At 36.8% G+C, this 18,031-nt stretch overlaps 8 non-coding genes and 12 pseudogenes across 8 annotated transcripts; all 20 read left to right on the top strand.

Annotated features, from left to right (window-relative positions):
- The first annotated feature begins 328 nt into the window (after positions 1-328).
- LOC145646459 (5S ribosomal RNA) lies at positions 329-447 on the top strand. Its single transcript, XR_014116185.1, has one exon. It is a non-coding gene; the product is annotated as a 5S ribosomal RNA (ribosomal RNA).
- Positions 448-1,237: 790 nt separating this feature from the next.
- On the top strand, positions 1,238-1,356 carry LOC145649967 (5S ribosomal RNA; annotated as a pseudogene).
- A 791-nt stretch (positions 1,357-2,147) lies between these two features.
- On the top strand, positions 2,148-2,266 carry LOC145650383 (5S ribosomal RNA; annotated as a pseudogene).
- A 790-nt stretch (positions 2,267-3,056) lies between these two features.
- On the top strand, positions 3,057-3,175 carry LOC145643743 (5S ribosomal RNA; annotated as a pseudogene).
- A 790-nt stretch (positions 3,176-3,965) lies between these two features.
- On the top strand, positions 3,966-4,084 carry LOC145648316 (5S ribosomal RNA; annotated as a pseudogene).
- A 790-nt stretch (positions 4,085-4,874) lies between these two features.
- Positions 4,875-4,993, top strand: LOC145648317 (5S ribosomal RNA; annotated as a pseudogene).
- Positions 4,994-5,783: 790 nt separating this feature from the next.
- LOC145649014 (5S ribosomal RNA) lies at positions 5,784-5,902 on the top strand (annotated as a pseudogene).
- A 789-nt stretch (positions 5,903-6,691) lies between these two features.
- Positions 6,692-6,810, top strand: LOC145644002 (5S ribosomal RNA). The gene has a single exon (XR_014116102.1). It is a non-coding gene; the product is annotated as a 5S ribosomal RNA (ribosomal RNA).
- A 789-nt stretch (positions 6,811-7,599) lies between these two features.
- Positions 7,600-7,718, top strand: LOC145649288 (5S ribosomal RNA; annotated as a pseudogene).
- Positions 7,719-8,508: 790 nt separating this feature from the next.
- On the top strand, positions 8,509-8,627 carry LOC145650343 (5S ribosomal RNA). The gene has a single exon (XR_014116689.1). It is a non-coding gene; the product is annotated as a 5S ribosomal RNA (ribosomal RNA).
- Positions 8,628-9,416: 789 nt separating this feature from the next.
- Positions 9,417-9,535, top strand: LOC145650354 (5S ribosomal RNA). The gene has a single exon (XR_014116690.1). It is a non-coding gene; the product is annotated as a 5S ribosomal RNA (ribosomal RNA).
- Positions 9,536-10,324: 789 nt separating this feature from the next.
- LOC145649289 (5S ribosomal RNA) lies at positions 10,325-10,443 on the top strand (annotated as a pseudogene).
- A 789-nt stretch (positions 10,444-11,232) lies between these two features.
- LOC145649291 (5S ribosomal RNA) lies at positions 11,233-11,351 on the top strand (annotated as a pseudogene).
- A 789-nt stretch (positions 11,352-12,140) lies between these two features.
- Positions 12,141-12,259, top strand: LOC145650365 (5S ribosomal RNA). Its single transcript, XR_014116691.1, has one exon. It is a non-coding gene; the product is annotated as a 5S ribosomal RNA (ribosomal RNA).
- Positions 12,260-13,048: 789 nt separating this feature from the next.
- Positions 13,049-13,167, top strand: LOC145650564 (5S ribosomal RNA; annotated as a pseudogene).
- Positions 13,168-13,956: 789 nt separating this feature from the next.
- Positions 13,957-14,075, top strand: LOC145649292 (5S ribosomal RNA; annotated as a pseudogene).
- Positions 14,076-14,865: 790 nt separating this feature from the next.
- Positions 14,866-14,984, top strand: LOC145649293 (5S ribosomal RNA; annotated as a pseudogene).
- Positions 14,985-15,773: 789 nt separating this feature from the next.
- LOC145650377 (5S ribosomal RNA) lies at positions 15,774-15,892 on the top strand. Its single transcript, XR_014116693.1, has one exon. It is a non-coding gene; the product is annotated as a 5S ribosomal RNA (ribosomal RNA).
- Positions 15,893-16,681: 789 nt separating this feature from the next.
- On the top strand, positions 16,682-16,800 carry LOC145646470 (5S ribosomal RNA). The gene has a single exon (XR_014116186.1). It is a non-coding gene; the product is annotated as a 5S ribosomal RNA (ribosomal RNA).
- Positions 16,801-17,589: 789 nt separating this feature from the next.
- On the top strand, positions 17,590-17,708 carry LOC145650388 (5S ribosomal RNA). The gene has a single exon (XR_014116694.1). It is a non-coding gene; the product is annotated as a 5S ribosomal RNA (ribosomal RNA).
- Positions 17,709-18,031: the final 323 nt, after the last annotated feature.

Here is an 18,031-nt window from a genome sequence, read left to right on the forward strand (position 1 = left end):
TTCAAGCTATCATGTTCAAATTTGAAGTGCAGTGAATAATTAACTCAAACTATCTGTTAGCACCTGGGAATAGCAGATGCTGTACTTTTTTTTGCATCACTTTCATTTACTCTCCAACTCACATGCCTGAATGTGAAGTGCAGTGATTCATCAAAAAACTGTCTGTTAGTGCCTCCGTATACCAGATGTTGTAAGCTTTTATTGCATCATTTAATTTACATTCAAGATAACATTCTAGAATGTCAAGTGCAGGGATTAATAAAAAAAATTGTCAGATTGGTCTTTGATCATATTTGCTATGATTAGGCAATTTGAGTAAGTGTTTAAGGCTTACGGCCACACCAGCTTGAGAACGCCCAATCTCATCTGACCTTGGAAGCTAAGCAAGTTTGGGCCTGGATAGTACTGAGGTGGGACTCTACCTAGGAATACCAGGTGCTGTAAGCTTTTCTTGCATCACTTTAGTTTACTTTCAAGCTGACATGCTCAAATGTGAAGTGCAGTGATTAATAAAAAAAACTGTCTGTTAGCACCTGGGAATAGCAGATGCTGTAAGTTTTTTTTGCATCACTTTCATTTACTCTCCAACTCACATGCCTGAATGTGAAGTGCAGTGATTCATCAAAAACTATCTGTTAGCACCTTGGACTACGAGATGCTGTAAGCTTCTCTTGAATCACTTTAATTTACTGTCAAGATGACATGCTAGGATGTGAAATGCAGTGATTAATTAAAAAAACTATCTGTTAGCACCTGGGAATAGCAGATGCTGTAAGTTTTTGTTGCATCACTTTACTTTAATCTGCAACTGACAAGCTTGTATGTGAAGTGTACAGATTAAATAGAAATATTTTAGTACCAGGGAATAGCAGGTGCTGTAAGATTGTATTGCATCCCTTTAATTTATGTTCAAGCTATCATGTTCAAATTTGAAGTGCAGTGAATAATTAACTCAAACTATCTGTTAGCACCTGGGAATAGCAGATGCTGTACGTTTTTTTTGCATCACTTTCATTTACTCTCCAACTCACATGCCTGAATGTGAAGTGCAGTGATTCATCAAAAAACTGTCTGTTAGTGCCTCCGTATACCAGATGTTGTAAGCTTTTATTGCATCATTTAATTTACATTCAAGATAACATTCTAGAATGTCAAGTGCAGGGATTAATAAAAAAAATTGTCAGATTGGTCTTTGATCATATTTGCTATGATTAGGAAATTTGAGTAAGTGTTTAAGGCTTATGGCCACACCAGCTTGAGAACGCTCAATCTTATCTGACCTTGGAAGCTAAGCAAGTTTGGGCCTGGATAGTACTGAGGTGGGACCCTACCTAGGAATACCAGGTGCTGTAAGCTTTTCTTGCATCACTTTAATTTACTTTCAAGCTGACATGCTCAAATGTGAAGTGCAGTGATTAATAAAAAAAACTATCTGTTAGCACCTGGGAATAGCAGATGCTGTAAGTTTTTTTTGCATCACTTTCATTTACTCTCCAACTCACATGCCTGAATGTGAAGTGCAGTGATTCATCAAAAACTATCTGTTAGCACCTTGGACTACGAGATGCTGTAAGCTTCTCTTGAATCACTTTAATTTACTGTCAAGATGACATGCTAGGATGTGAAATGCAGTGATTAATTAAAAAAACTATCTGTTAGCACCTGGGAATAGCAGATGCTGTAAGTTTTTGTTGCATCACTTTACTTTAATCTGCAACTGACAAGCTTGTATGTGAAGTGTACAGATTAAATAGAAATATTTTAGTACCAGGGAATAGCAGGTGCTGTAAGATTGTATTGCATCCCTTTAATTTATGTTCAAGCTATCATGTTCAAATTTGAAGTGCAGTGAATAATTAACTTAAACTATCTGTTAGCACCTGGGAATAGCAGATGCTGTACGTTTTTTTTTGCATCACTTTCATTTACTCTCCAACTCACATGCCTGAATGTGAAGTGCAGTGATTCATCAAAAAACTGTCTGTTAGTGCCTCCGTATACCAGATGTTGTAAGCTTTTATTGCATCATTTAATTTACATTCAAGATAACATTCTAGAATGTCAAGTGCAGGGATTAATAAAAAAAATTGTCAGATTGGTCTTTGATCATATTTGCTATGATTAGGAAATTTGAGTAAGTGTTTAAGGCTTATGGCCACACCAGCTTGAGAACACTCAATCTCATCTGACATTGGAAGCTAAGCAAGTTTGGGCCTGGATAGTACTGAGGTGGGACCCTACCTAGGAATACTAGGTGCTGTAAGCTTTTCTTGCATCACTTTAATTTACTTTCAAGCTGACATGCTCAAATGTGAAGTGCAGTGATTAATAAAAAAAACTATCTGTTAGCACCTGGGAATAGCCGATGCTGTAAGTTTTTTTTGCATCACTTTCATTTACTCTCCAACTCACATGCCTGAATGTGAAGTGCAGTGATTCATCAAAAACTATCTGTTAGCACCTTGGACTACGAGATGCTGTAAGCTTCTCTTGAATCACTTTAATTTACTGTCAAGATGACATGCTAGGATGTGAAATGCAGTGATTAATTAAAAAAACTATCTGTTAGCACCTGGGAATAGCAGATGCTGTAAGTTTTTGTTGCATCACTTTACTTTAATCTGCAACTGACAAGCTTGTATGTGAAGTGTACAGATTAAATAGAAATATTTTAGTACCAGGGAATAGCAGGTGCTGTAAGATTGTATTGCATCCCTTTAATTTATGTTCAAGCTATCATGTTCAAATTTGAAGTGCAGTGAATAATTAACTCAAACTATCGGTTAGCACCTGGGAATAGCAGATGCTGTACGTTTTTTTTGCATCACTTTCATTTACTCTCCAACTCACATGCCTGAATGTGAAGTGCAGTGATTCATCAAAAAACTGTCTGTTAGTGCCTCCGTATACCAGATGTTGTAAGCTTTTATTGCATCATTTAATTTACATTCAAGATAACATTCTAGAATGTCAAGTGCAGGGATTAATAAAAAAAAATGTCAGATTGGTCTTTGATCATATTTGCTATGATTAGGAAATTTGAGTAAGTGTTTAAGGCTTATGGCCACACCAGCTTGAGAACGCTCAATCTCATCTCACCTTGGAAGCTAAGCAAGTTTGGGCCTGGATAGTACTGAGGTGGGACCCTACCTAGGAATACCAGGTGCTGTAAGCTTTTCTTGCATCACTTTAATTTACTTTCAAGCTGACATGCTCAAATGTGAAGTGCAGTGATTAATAAAAAAAACTATCTGTTAGCACCTGGGAATAGCCGATGCTGTAAGTTTTTTTTGCATCACTTTCATTTACTCTCCAACTCACATGCCTGAATGTGAAGTGCAGTGATTCATCAAAAACTATCTGTTAGCACCTTGGACTACGAGATGCTGTAAGATTCTCTTGAATCACTTTAATTTACTGTCAAGATGACATGCTAGGATGTGAAATGCAGTGATTAATTAAAAAAACTATCTGTTAGCACCTGGGAATAGCAGATGCTGTAAGTTTTTGTTGCATCACTTTACTTTAATCTGCAACTGACAAGCTTGTATGTGAAGTGTACAGATTAAATAGAAATATTTTAGTACCAGGGAATAGCAGGTGCTGTAAGATTGTATTGCATCCCTTTAATTTATGTTCAAGCTATCATGTTCAAATTTGAAGTGCAGTGAATAATTAACTCAAACTATCTGTTAGCACCTGGGAATAGCAGATGCTGTACGTTTTTTTTGCATCACTTTCATTTACTCTCCAACTCACATGCCTGAATGTGAAGTGCAGTGATTCATCAAAAAACTGTCTGTTAGTGCCTCCGTATACCAGATGTTGTAAGCTTTTATTGCATCATTTAATTTACATTCAAGATAACATTCTAGAATGTCAAGTGCAGGGATTAATAAAAAAAATTGTCAGATTGGTCTTTGATCATATTTGCTATGATTAGGAAATTTGAGTAAGTGTTTAAGGCTTATGGCCACACCAGCTTGAGAACGCTCAATCTCATCTGACCTTGGAAGCTAAGCAAGTTTGGGCCTGGATAGTACTGAGGTGGGACCCTACCTAGGAATACCAGGTGCTGTAAGCTTTTCTTGCATCACTTTAATTTACTTTCAAGCTGACATGCTCAAATGTGAAGTGCAGTGATTAATAAAAAAAACTATCTGTTAGCACCTGGGAATAGCAGATGCTGTAAGTTTTTTTGGCATCACTTTCATTTACTCTCCAACTCACATGCCTGAATGTGAAGTGCAGTGATTCATCAAAAACTATCTGTTAGCACCTTGGACTACGAGATGCTGTAAGATTCTCTTGAATCACTTTAATTTACTGTCAAGATGACATGCTAGGATGTGAAATGCAGTGATTAATTAAAAAAACTATCTGTTAGCACCTGGGAATAGCAGATGCTGTAAGTTTTTGTTGCATCACTTTACTTTAATCTGCAACTGACAAGCTTGTATGTGAAGTGTACAGATTAAATAGAAATATTTTCGTACCAGGGAATAGCAGGTGCTGTAAGATTGTATTGCATCCCTTTAATTTATGTTCAAGCTATCATGTTCAAATTTGAAGTGCAGTGAATAATTAACTCAAACTATCTGTTAGCACCTGGGAATAGCAGATGCTGTACGTTTTTTTTGCATCACTTTCATTTACTCTCCAACTCACATGCCTGAATGTGAAGTGCAGTGATTCATCAAAAAGCTGTCTGTTAGTGCCTCCGTATACCAGATGTTGTAAGCTTTTATTGCATCATTTAATTTACATTCAAGATAACATTCTAGAATGTCAAGTGCAGGGATTAATAAAAAAAATTGTCAGATTGGTCTTTGATCATATTTGCTATGATTAGGAAATTTGAGTAAGTGTTTAAGGCTTATGGCCACACCAGCTTGAGAACGCTCAATCTCATCTGACCTTGGAAGCTAAGCAAGTTTGGGCCTGGATAGTACTGAGGTGGGACCCTACCTAGGAATACCAGGTGCTGTAAGCTTTTCTTGCATCACTTTAATTTACTTTCAAGCTGACATGCTCAAATGTGAAGTGCAGTGATTAATAAAAAAAACTATCTGTTAGCACCTGGGAATAGCAGATGCTGTAAGTTTTTTTGGCATCACTTTCATTTACTCTCCAACTCACATGCCTGAATGTGAAGTGCAGTGATTCATCAAAAACTATCTGTTAGCACCTTGGACTACGAGATGCTGTAAGCTTCTCTTGAATCACTTTAATTTACTGTCAAGATGACATGCTAGGATGTGAAATGCAGTGATTAATTAAAAAAACTATCTGTTAGCACCTGGGAATAGCAGATGCTGTAAGTTTTTGTTGCATCACTTTACTTTAATCTGCAACTGACAAGCTTGTATGTGAAGTGTACAGATTAAATAGAAATATTTTAGTACCAGGGAATAGCAGGTGCTGTAAGATTGTATTGCATCCCTTTAATTTATGTTCAAGCTATCATGTTCAAATTTGAAGTGCAGTGAATAATTAACTCAAACTATCTGTTAGCACCTGGGAATAGCAGATGCTGTACGTTTTTTTTGCATCACTTTCATTTACTCTCCAACTCACATGCCTGAATGTGAAGTGCAGTGATTCATCAAAAAACTGTCTGTTAGTGCCTCCGTATACCAGATGTTGTAAGCTTTTATTGCATCATTTAATTTACATTCAAGATAACATTCTAGAATGTCAAGTGCAGGGATTAATAAAAAAAATTGTCAGATTGGTCTTTGATCATATTTGCTATGATTAGGCAATTTGAGTAAGTGTTTAAGGCTTATGGCCACACCAGCTTGAGAACGCTCAATCTCATCTGACCTTGGAAGCTAAGCAAGTTTGGGCCTGGATAGTACTGAGGTGGGACCCTACCTAGGAGTACCAGGTGCTGTAAGCTTTTCTTGCATCACTTTAATTTACTTTCAAGCTGACATGCTCAAATGTGAAGTGCAGTGATTAATAAAAAAAACTATCTGTTAGCACCTGGGAATAGCCGATGCTGTAAGTTTTTTTTGCATCACTTTCATTTACTCTCCAACTCACATGCCTGAATGTGAAGTGCAGTGATTCATCAAAAACTATCTGTTAGCACCTTGGACTACGAGATGCTGTAAGCTTCTCTTGAATCACTTTAATTTACTGTCAAGATGACATGCTAGGATGTGAAATGCAGTGATTAATTAAAAAAACTATCTGTTAGCACCTGGGAATAGCAGATGCTGTAAGTTTTTGTTGCATCACTTTACTTTAATCTGCAACTGACAAGCTTGTATGTGAAGTGTACAGATTAAATAGAAATATTTTAGTACCAGGGAATAGCAGGTGCTGTAAGATTGTATTGCATCCCTTTAATTTATGTTCAAGCTATCATGTTCAAATTTGAAGTGCAGTGAATAATTAACTCAAACTATCTGTTAGCACCTGGGAATAGCAGATGCTGTACTTTTTTTTGCATCACTTTCATTTACTCTCCAACTCACATGCCTGAATGTGAAGTGCAGTGATTCATCAAAAAACTGTCTGTTAGTGCCTCCGTATACCAGATGTTGTAAGCTTTTATTGTATCATTTAATTTACATTCAAGATAACATTCTAGAATGTCAAGTGCAGGGATTAATAAAAAAAATTGTCAGATTGGTCTTTGATCATATTTGCTATGATTAGGAAATTTGAGTAAGTGTTTAAGGCTTACGGCCACACCAACTTGAGAACGCCCAATCGCATCTGACCTTGGAAGCTAAGCAAGTTTGGGCCTGGATAGTACTGAGGTGGGACCCTACCTAGGAATACCAGGTGCTGTAAGCTTTTCTTGCATCACTTTAATTTACTTTCAAGCTGACATGCTCAAATGTGAAGTGCAGTGATTAATAAAAAAAACTATCTGTTAGCACCTGGGAATAGCCGATGCTGTAAGTTTTTTTTGCATCACTTTCATTTACTCTCCAACTCACATGCCTGAATGTGAAGTGCAGTGATTCATCAAAAACTATCTGTTAGCACCTTGGACTACGAGATGCTGTAAGCTTCTCTTGAATCACTTTAATTTACTGTCAAGATGACATGCTAGGATGTGAAATGCAGTGATTCATTAAAAAAACTATCTGTTAGCACCTGGGAATAGCAGATGCTGTAAGTTTTTGTTGCATCACTTTACTTTAATCTGCAACTGACAAGCTTGTATGTGAAGTGTACAGATTAAATAGAAATATTTTAGTACCAGGGAATAGCAGGTGCTGTAAGATTGTATTGCATCCCTTTAATTTATTTTCAAGCTATCATGTTCAAATTTGAAGTGCAGTGAATAATTAACTCAAACTATCTGTTAGCACCTGGGAATAGCAGATGCTGTACTTTTTTTTGCATCACTTTCATTTACTCTCCAACTCACATGCCTGAATGTGAAGTGCAGTGATTCATCAAAAAACTGTCTGTTAGTGCCTCCGTATACCAGATGTTGTAAGCTTTTATTGCATCATTTAATTTACATTCAAGATAACATTCTAGAATGTCAAGTGCAGGGATTAATAAAAAAAATTGTCAGATTGGTCTTTGATCATATTTGCTATGATTAGGCAATTTGAGTAAGTGCTTAAGGCTTACGGCCACACCAGCTTGAGAACGCCCAATATCATCTGACCTTGGAAGCTAAGCAAGTTTGGGCCTGGATAGTACTGAGGTGGGACTCTACCTAGGAATACCAGGTGCTGTAAGCTTTTCTTGCATCACTTTAATTTACTTTCAAGCTGACATGCTCAAATGTGAAGTGCAGTGATTAATAAAAAAAACTATCTGTTAGCACCTGGGAATAGCCGATGCTGTAAGTTTTTTTTGCATCACTTTCATTTACTCTCCAACTCACATGCCTGAATGTGAAGTGCAGTGATTCATCAAAAACTATCTGTTAGCACCTTGGACTACGAGATGCTGTAAGCTTCTCTTGAATCACTTTAATTTACTGTCAAGATGACATGCTAGGATGTGAAATGCAGTGATTAATTAAAAAAACTATCTGTTAGCACCTGGGAATAGCAGATGCTGTAAGTTTTTGTTGCATCACTTTACTTTAATCTGCAACTGACAAGCTTGTATGTGAAGTGTACAGATTAAATAGAAATATTTTAGTACCAGGGAATAGCAGGTGCTGTAAGATTGTATTGCATCCCTTTAATTTATGTTCAAGCTATCATGTTCAAATTTGAAGTGCAGTGAATAATTAACTCAAACTATCTGTTAGCACCTGGGAATAGCAGATGCTGTACGTTTTTTTTGCATCACTTTCATTTACTCTCCAACTCACATGCCTGAATGTGAAGTGCAGTGATTCATCAAAAAACTGTCTGTTAGTGCCTCCGTATACCAGATGTTGTAAGCTTTTATTGCATCATTTAATTTACATTCAAGATAACATTCTAGAATGTCAAGTGCAGGGATTAATAAAAAAAATTGTCAGATTGGTCTTTGATCATATTTGCTATGATTAGGCAATTTGAGTAAGTGTTTAAGGCTTACGGCCACACCAGCTTGAGAACGCCCAATCTCATCTGACCTTGGAAGCTAAGCAAGTTTGGGCCTGGATAGTACTGAGGTGGGACCCTACCTAGGAATACCAGGTGCTGTAAGCTTTTCTTGCATCACTTTAATTTACTTTCAAGCTGACATGCTCAAATGTGAAGTGCAGTGATTAATAAAAAAAACTATCTGTTAGCACCTGGGAATAGCCGATGCTGTAAGTTTTTTTTGCATCACTTTCATTTACTCTCCAACTCACATGCCTGAATGTGAAGTGCAGTGATTCATCAAAAACTATCTGTTAGCACCTTGGACTACGAGATGCTGTAAGCTTCTCTTGAATCACTTTAATTTACTGTCAAGATGACATGCTAGGATGTGAAATGCAGTGATTAATTAAAAAAACTATCTGTTAGCACCTGGGAATAGCAGATGCTGTAAGTTTTTGTTGCATCACTTTACTTTAATCTGCAACTGACAAGCTTGTATGTGAAGTGTACAGATTAAATAGAAATATTTTAGTACCAGGGAATAGCAGGTGCTGTAAGATTGTATTGCATCCCTTTAATTTATGTTCAAGCTATCATGTTCAAATTTGAAGTGCAGTGAATAATTAACTCAAACTATCTGTTAGCACCTGGGAATAGCAGATGCTGTACTTTTTTTTGCATCACTTTCATTTACTCTCCAACTCACATGCCTGAATGTGAAGTGCAGTGATTCATCAAAAAACTGTCTGTTAGTGCCTCCGTATACCAGATGTTGTAAGCTTTTATTGCATCATTTAATTTACATTCAAGATAACATTCTAGAATGTCAAGTGCAGGGATTAATAAAAAAAATTGTCAGATTGGTCTTTGATCATATTTGCTATGATTAGGCAATTTGAGTAAGTGTTTAAGGCTTACGGCCACACCAGCTTGAGAACGCCCAATCTCATCTGACCTTGGAAGCTAAGCAAGTTTGGGCCTGGATAGTACTGAGGTGGGACCCTACCTAGGAATACCAGGTGCTGTAAGCTTTTCTTGCATCACTTTAATTTACTTTCAAGCTGACATGCTCAAATGTGAAGTGCAGTGATTAATAAAAAAAACTATCTGTTAGCACCTGGGAATAGCCGATGCTGTAAGTTTTTTTTACATCACTTTCATTTACTCTCCAACTCACATGCCTGAATGTGAAGTGCAGTGATTCATCAAAAACTATCTGTTAGCACCTTGGACTACGAGATGCTGTAAGCTTCTCTTGAATCACTTTAATTTACTGTCAAGATGACATGCTAGGATGTGAAATGCAGTGATTAATTAAAAAAACTATCTGTTAGCACCTGGGAATAGCAGATGCTGTAAGTTTTTGTTGCATCACTTTACTTTAATCTGCAACTGACAAGCTTGTATGTGAAGTGTACAGATTAAATAGAAATATTTTAGTACCAGGGAATAGCAGGTGCTGTAAGATTGTATTGCATCCCTTTAATTTATGTTCAAGCTATCATGTTCAAATTTGAAGTGCAGTGAATAATTAACTCAAACTATCTGTTAGCACCTGGGAATAGCAGATGCTGTACTTTTTTTTGCATCACTTTCATTTACTCTCCAACTCACATGCCTGAATGTGAAGTGCAGTGATTCATCAAAAAACTGTCTGTTAGTGCCTCCGTATACCAGATGTTGTAAGCTTTTATTGCATCATTTAATTTACATTCAAGATAACATTCTAGAATGTCAAGTGCAGGGATTAATAAAAAAAATTGTCAGATTGGTCTTTGATCATATTTGCTATGATTAGGCAATTTGAGTAAGTGCTTAAGGCTTACGGCCACACCAGCTTGAGAACGCCCAATATCATCTGACCTTGGAAGCTAAGCAAGTTTGGGCCTGGATAGTACTGAGGTGGGACTCTACCTAGGAATACCAGGTGCTGTAAGCTTTTCTTGCATCACTTTAATTTACTTTCAAGCTGACATGCTCAAATGTGAAGTGCAGTGATTAATAAAAAAAACTATCTGTTAGCACCTGGGAATAGCCGATGCTGTAAGTTTTTTTTGCATCACTTTCATTTACTCTCCAACTCACATGCCTGAATGTGAAGTGCTTTGATTCATCAAAAACTATCTGTTAGCACCTTGGACTACGAGATGCTGTAAGCTTCTCTTGAATCACTTTAATTTACTGTCAAGATGACATGCTAGGATGTGAAATGCAGTGATTAATTAAAAAAACTATCTGTTAGCACCTGGGAATAGCAGATGCTGTAAGTTTTTGTTGCATCACTTTACTTTAATCTGCAACTGACAAGCTTGTATGTGAAGTGTACAGATTAAATAGAAATATTTTAGTACCAGGGAATAGCAGGTGCTGTAAGATTGTATTGCATCCCTTTAATTTATGTTCAAGCTATCATGTTCAAATTTGAAGTGCAGTGAATAATTAACTCAAACTATCTGTTAGCACCTGGGAATAGCAGATGCTGTACTTTTTTTTGCATCACTTTCATTTACTCTCCAACTCACATGCCTGAATGTGAAGTGCAGTGATTCATCAAAAAACTGTCTGTTAGTGCCTCCGTATACCAGATGTTGTAAGCTTTTATTGCATCATTTAATTTACATTCAAGATAACATTCTAGAATGTCAAGTGCAGGGATTAATAAAAAAAATTGTCAGATTGGTCTTTGATCATATTTGCTATGATTAGGCAATTTGAGTAAGTGCTTAAGGCTTACGGCCACACCAGCTTGAGAACGCCCAATATCATCTGACCTTGGAAGCTAAGCAAGTTTGGGCCTGGATAGTACTGAGGTGGGACTCTACCTAGGAATACCAGGTGCTGTAAGCTTTTCTTGCATCACTTTAATTTACTTTCAAGCTGACATGCTCAAATGTGAAGTGCAGTGATTAATAAAAAAAACTATCTGTTAGCACCTGGGAATAGCCGATGCTGTAAGTTTTTTTTGCATCACTTTCATTTACTCTCCAACTCACATGCCTGAATGTGAAGTGCTTTGATTCATCAAAAACTATCTGTTAGCACCTTGGACTACGAGATGCTGTAAGCTTCTCTTGAATCACTTTAATTTACTGTCAAGATGACATGCTAGGATGTGAAATGCAGTGATTAATTAAAAAAACTATCTGTTAGCACCTGGGAATAGCAGATGCTGTAAGTTTTTGTTGCATCACTTTACTTTAATCTGCAACTGACAAGCTTGTATGTGAAGTGTACAGATTAAATAGAAATATTTTAGTACCAGGGAATAGCAGGTGCTGTAAGATTGTATTGCATCCCTTTAATTTATGTTCAAGCTATCATGTTCAAATTTGAAGTGCAGTGAATAATTAACTCAAACTATCTGTTAGCACCTGGGAATAGCAGATGCTGTACTTTTTTTTGCATCACTTTCATTTACTCTCCAACTCACATGCCTGAATGTGAAGTGCAGTGATTCATCAAAAAACTGTCTGTTAGTGCCTCCGTATACCAGATGTTGTAAGCTTTTATTGCATCATTTAATTTACATTCAAGATAACATTCTAGAATGTCAAGTGCAGGGATTAATAAAAAAAATTGTCAGATTGGTCTTTGATCATATTTGCTATGATTAGGCAATTTGAGTAAGTGTTTAAGGCTTACGGCCACACCAGCTTGAGAACGCCCAATCTCATCTGACCTTGGAAGCTAAGCAAGTTTGGGCCTGGATAGTACTGAGGTGGGACCCTACCTAGGAATACCAGGTGCTGTAAGCTTTTCTTGCATCACTTTAATTTACTTTCAAGCTGACATGCTCAAATGTGAAGTGCAGTGATTAATAAAAAAAACTATCTGTTAGCACCTGGGAATAGCCGATGCTGTAAGTTTTTTTTACATCACTTTCATTTACTCTCCAACTCACATGCCTGAATGTGAAGTGCAGTGATTCATCAAAAACTATCTGTTAGCACCTTGGACTACGAGATGCTGTAAGCTTCTCTTGAATCACTTTAATTTACTGTCAAGATGACATGCTAGGATGTGAAATGCAGTGATTAATTAAAAAAACTATCTGTTAGCACCTGGGAATAGCAGATGCTGTAAGTTTTTGTTGCATCACTTTACTTTAATCTGCAACTGACAAGCTTGTATGTGAAGTGTACAGATTAAATAGAAATATTTTAGTACCAGGGAATAGCAGGTGCTGTAAGATTGTATTGCATCCCTTTAATTTATGTTCAAGCTATCATGTTCAAATTTGAAGTGCAGTGAATAATTAACTCAAACTATCTGTTAGCACCTGGGAATAGCAGATGCTGTACTTTTTTTTGCATCACTTTCATTTACTCTCCAACTCACATGCCTGAATGTGAAGTGCAGTGATTCATCAAAAAACTGTCTGTTAGTGCCTCCGTATACCAGATGTTGTAAGCTTTTATTGCATCATTTAATTTACATTCAAGATAACATTCTAGAATGTCAAGTGCAGGGATTAATAAAAAAAATTGTCAGATTGGTCTTTGATCATATTTGCTATGATTAGGCAATTTGAGTAAGTGCTTAAGGCTTACGGCCACACCAGCTTGAGAACGCCCAATATCATCTGACCTTGGAAGCTAAGCAAGTTTGGGCCTGGATAGTACAGAGGTGGGACTCTACCTAGGAATACCAGGTGCTGTAAGCTTTTCTTGCATCACTTTAATTTACTTTCAAGCTGACATGCTCAAATGTGAAGTGCAGTGATTAATAAAAAAAACTATCTGTTAGCACCTGGGAATAGCCGATGCTGTAAGTTTTTTTTGCATCACTTTCATTTACTCTCCAACTCACATGCCTGAATGTGAAGTGCTTTGATTCATCAAAAACTATCTGTTAGCACCTTGGACTACGAGATGCTGTAAGCTTCTCTTGAATCACTTTAATTTACTGTCAAGATGACATGCTAGGATGTGAAATGCAGTGATTAATTAAAAAAACTATCTGTTAGCACCTGGGAATAGCAGATGCTGTAAGTTTTTGTTGCATCACTTTACTTTAATCTGCAACTGACAAGCTTGTATGTGAAGTGTACAGATTAAATAGAAATATTTTAGTACCAGGGAATAGCAGGTGCTGTAAGATTGTATTGCATCCCTTTAATTTATGTTCAAGCTATCATGTTCAAATTTGAAGTGCAGTGAATAATTAACTCAAACTATCTGTTAGCACCTGGGAATAGCAGATGCTGTACTTTTTTTTGCATCACTTTCATTTACTCTCCAACTCACATGCCTGAATGTGAAGTGCAGTGATTCATCAAAAAACTGTCTGTTAGTGCCTCCGTATACCAGATGTTGTAAGCTTTTATTGCATCATTTAATTTACATTCAAGATAACATTCTAGAATGTCAAGTGCAGGGATTAATAAAAAAAATTGTCAGATTGGTCTTTGATCATATTTGCTATGATTAGGCAATTTGAGTAAGTGTTTAAGGCTTACGGCCACACCAGCTTGAGAACGCCCAATATCATCTGACCTTGGAAGCTAAGCAAGTTTGGGCCTGGATAGTACTGAGGTGGGACTCTACCTAGGAATACCAGGTGCTGTAAGCTTTTCTTGCATCACTTTAATTTACTTTCAAGCTGACATGCTCAAATGTGAAGTGCAGTGATTAATAAAAAAAACTATCTGTTAGCACCTGGGAATAGCCGATGCTGTAAGTTTTTTTTTGCATCACTTTCATTTACTCTCCAACTCACATGCCTGAATGTGAAGTGCAGTGATTCATCAAAAACTATCTGTTAGCACCTTGGACTACGAGATGCTGTAAGCTTCTCTTGAATCACTTTAATTTACTGTCAAGATGACATGCTAGGATGTGAAATGCAGTGATTAATTAAAAAAACTATCTGTTAGCACCTGGGAATAGCAGATGCTGTAAGTTTTTGTTGCATCACTTTACTTTAATCTGCAACTGACAAGCTTGTATGTGAAGTGTACAGATTAAATAGAAATATTTTAGTACCAGGGAATAGCAGGTGCTGTAAGATTGTATTGCATCCCTTTAATTTATGTTCAAGCTATCATGTTCAAATTTGAAGTGCAGTGAATAATTAACTCAAACTATCTGTTAGCACCTGGGAATAGCAGATGCTGTACTTTTTTTTGCATCACTTTCATTTACTCTCCAACTCACATGCCTGAATGTGAAGTGCAGTGATTCATCAAAAAACTGTCTGTTAGTGCCTCCGTATACCAGATGTTGTAAGCTTTTATTGCATCATTTAATTTACATTCAAGATAACATTCTAGAATGTCAAGTGCAGGGATTAATAAAAAAAATTGTCAGATTGGTCTTTGATCATATTTGCTATGATTAGGCAATTTGAGTAAGTGCTTAAGGCTTACGGCCACACCAGCTTGAGAACGCCCAATATCATCTGACCTTGGAAGCTAAGCAAGTTTGGGCCTGGATAGTACTGAGGTGGGACTCTACCTAGGAATACCAGGTGCTGTAAGCTTTTCTTGCATCACTTTAATTTACTTTCAAGCTGACATGCTCAAATGTGAAGTGCAGTGATTAATAAAAAAAACTATCTGTTAGCACCTGGGAATAGCCGATGCTGTAAGTTTTTTTTGCATCACTTTCATTTACTCTCCAACTCACATGCCTGAATGTGAAGTGCTTTGATTCATCAAAAACTATCTGTTAGCACCTTGGACTACGAGATGCTGTAAGCTTCTCTTGAATCACTTTAATTTACTGTCAAGATGACATGCTAGGATGTGAAATGCAGTGATTAATTAAAAAAACTATCTGTTAGCACCTGGGAATAGCAGATGCTGTAAGTTTTTGTTGCATCACTTTACTTTAATCTGCAACTGACAAGCTTGTATGTGAAGTGTACAGATTAAATAGAAATATTTTAGTACCAGGGAATAGCAGGTGCTGTAAGATTGTATTGCATCCCTTTAATTTATGTTCAAGCTATCATGTTCAAATTTGAAGTGCAGTGAATAATTAACTCAAACTATCTGTTAGCACCTGGGAATAGCAGATGCTGTACTTTTTTTTGCATCACTTTCATTTACTCTCCAACTCACATGCCTGAATGTGAAGTGCAGTGATTCATCAAAAAACTGTCTGTTAGTGCCTCCGTATACCAGATGTTGTAAGCTTTTATTGCATCATTTAATTTACATTCAAGATAACATTCTAGAATGTCAAGTGCAGGGATTAATAAAAAAAATTGTCAGATTGGTCTTTGATCATATTTGCTATGATTAGGCAATTTGAGTAAGTGTTTAAGGCTTACGGCCACACCAGCTTGAGAACGCCCAATCTCATCTGACCTTGGAAGCTAAGCAAGTTTGGGCCTGGATAGTACTGAGGTGGGACCCTACCTAGGAATACCAGGTGCTGTAAGCTTTTCTTGCATCACTTTAATTTACTTTCAAGCTGACATGCTCAAATGTGAAGTGCAGTGATTAATAAAAAAAACTATCTGTTAGCACCTGGGAATAGCCGATGCTGTAAGTTTTTTTTACATCACTTTCATTTACTCTCCAACTCACATGCCTGAATGTGAAGTGCAGTGATTCATCAAAAACTATCTGTTAGCACCTTGGACTACGAGATGCTGTAAGCTTCTCTTGAATCACTTTAATTTACTGTCAAGATGACATGCTAGGATGTGAAATGCAGTGATTAATTAAAAAAACTATCTGTTAGCACCTGGGAATAGCAGATGCTGTAAGTTTTTGTTGCATCACTTTACTTTAATCTGCAACTGACAAGCTTGTATGTGAAGTGTACAGATTAAATAGAAATATTTTAGTACCAGGGAATAGCAGGTGCTGTAAGATTGTATTGCATCCCTTTAATTTATGTTCAAGCTATCATGTTCAAATTTGAAGTGCAGTGAATAATTAACTCAAACTATCTGTTAGCACCTGGGAATAGCAGATGCTGTACTTTTTTTTGCATCACTTTCATTTACTCTCCAACTCACATGCCTGAATGTGAAGTGCAGTGATTCATCAAAAAACTGTCTGTTAGTGCCTCCGTATACCAGATGTTGTAAGCTTTTATTGCATCATTTAATTTACATTCAAGATAACATTCTAGAATGTCAACTGCAGGGATTAATAAAAAAAATTGTCAGATTGGTCTTTGATCATATTTGCTATGATTAGGCAATTTGAGTAAGTGTTTAAGGCTTACGGCCACACCAGCTTGAGAACGCCCAATCTCATCTGACCTTGGAAGCTAAGCAAGTTTGGGCCTGGATAGTACTGAGGTGGGACTCTACCTAGGAATACCAGGTGCTGTAAGCTTTTCTTGCATCACTTTAATTTACTTTCAAGCTGACATGCTCAAATGTGAAGTGCAGTGATTAATAAAAAAAACTATCTGTTAGCACCTGGGAATAGCCGATGCTGTAAGTTTTTTTTGCATCACTTTCATTTACTCTCCAACTCACATGCCTGAATGTGAAGTGCAGTGATTCATCAAAAACTATCTGTTAGCACCTTGGACTACGAGATGCTGTAAGCTTCTCTTGAATCACTTTAATTTACTGTCAAGATGACATGCTAGGATGTGAAATGCAGTGATTAATTAAAAAAACTATCTGTTAGCACCTGGGAATAGCAGATGCTGTAAGTTTTTGTTGCATCACTTTACTTTAATCTGCAACTGACAAGCTTGTATGTGAAGTGTACAGATTAAATAGAAATATTTTAGTACCAGGGAATAGCAGGTGCTGTAAGATTGTATTGCATCCCTTTAATTTATGTTCAAGCTATCATGTTCAAATTTGAAGTGCAGTGAATAATTAACTCAAACTATCTGTTAGCACCTGGGAATAGCAGATGCTGTACTTTTTTTTGCATCACTTTCATTTACTCTCCAACTCACATGCCTGAATGTGAAGTGCAGTGATTCATCAAAAAACTGTCTGTTAGTGCCTCCGTATACCAGATGTTGTAAGCTTTTATTGCATCATTTAATTTACATTCAAGATAACATTCTAGAATGTCAAGTGCAGGGATTAATAAAAAAAATTGTCAGATTGGTCTTTGATCATATTTGCTATGATTAGGCAATTTGAGTAAGTGTTTAAGGCTTACGGCCACACCAGCTTGAGAACGCCCAATCTCATCTGACCTTGGAAGCTAAGCAAGTTTGGGCCTGGATAGTACTGAGGTGGGACCCTACCTAGGAATACCAGGTGCTGTAAGCTTTTCTTGCATCACTTTAATTTACTTTCAAGCTGACATGCTCAAATGTGAAGTGCAGTGATTAATAAAAAAAACTATCTGTTAGCACCTGGGAATAGCCGATGCTGTAAGTTTTTTTTGCATCACTTTCATTTACTCTCCAACTCACATGCCTGAATGTGAAGTGCAGTGATTCATCAAAAACTATCTGTTAGCACCTTGGACTACGAGATGCTGTAAGCTTCTCTTGAATCACTTTAATTTACTGTCAAGATGACATGCTAGGATGTGAAATGCAGTGATTAATTAAAAAAACTATCTGTTAGCACCTGGGAATAGCAGATGC

The sequence above is a fragment of the Electrophorus electricus genome, chromosome 13 (genome assembly GCF_041902795.1).
Source record: "Electrophorus electricus isolate QZ-2024a chromosome 13, ASM4190279v1, whole genome shotgun sequence".
NCBI lineage: Eukaryota > Metazoa > Chordata > Actinopteri > Gymnotiformes > Gymnotidae > Electrophorus > Electrophorus electricus.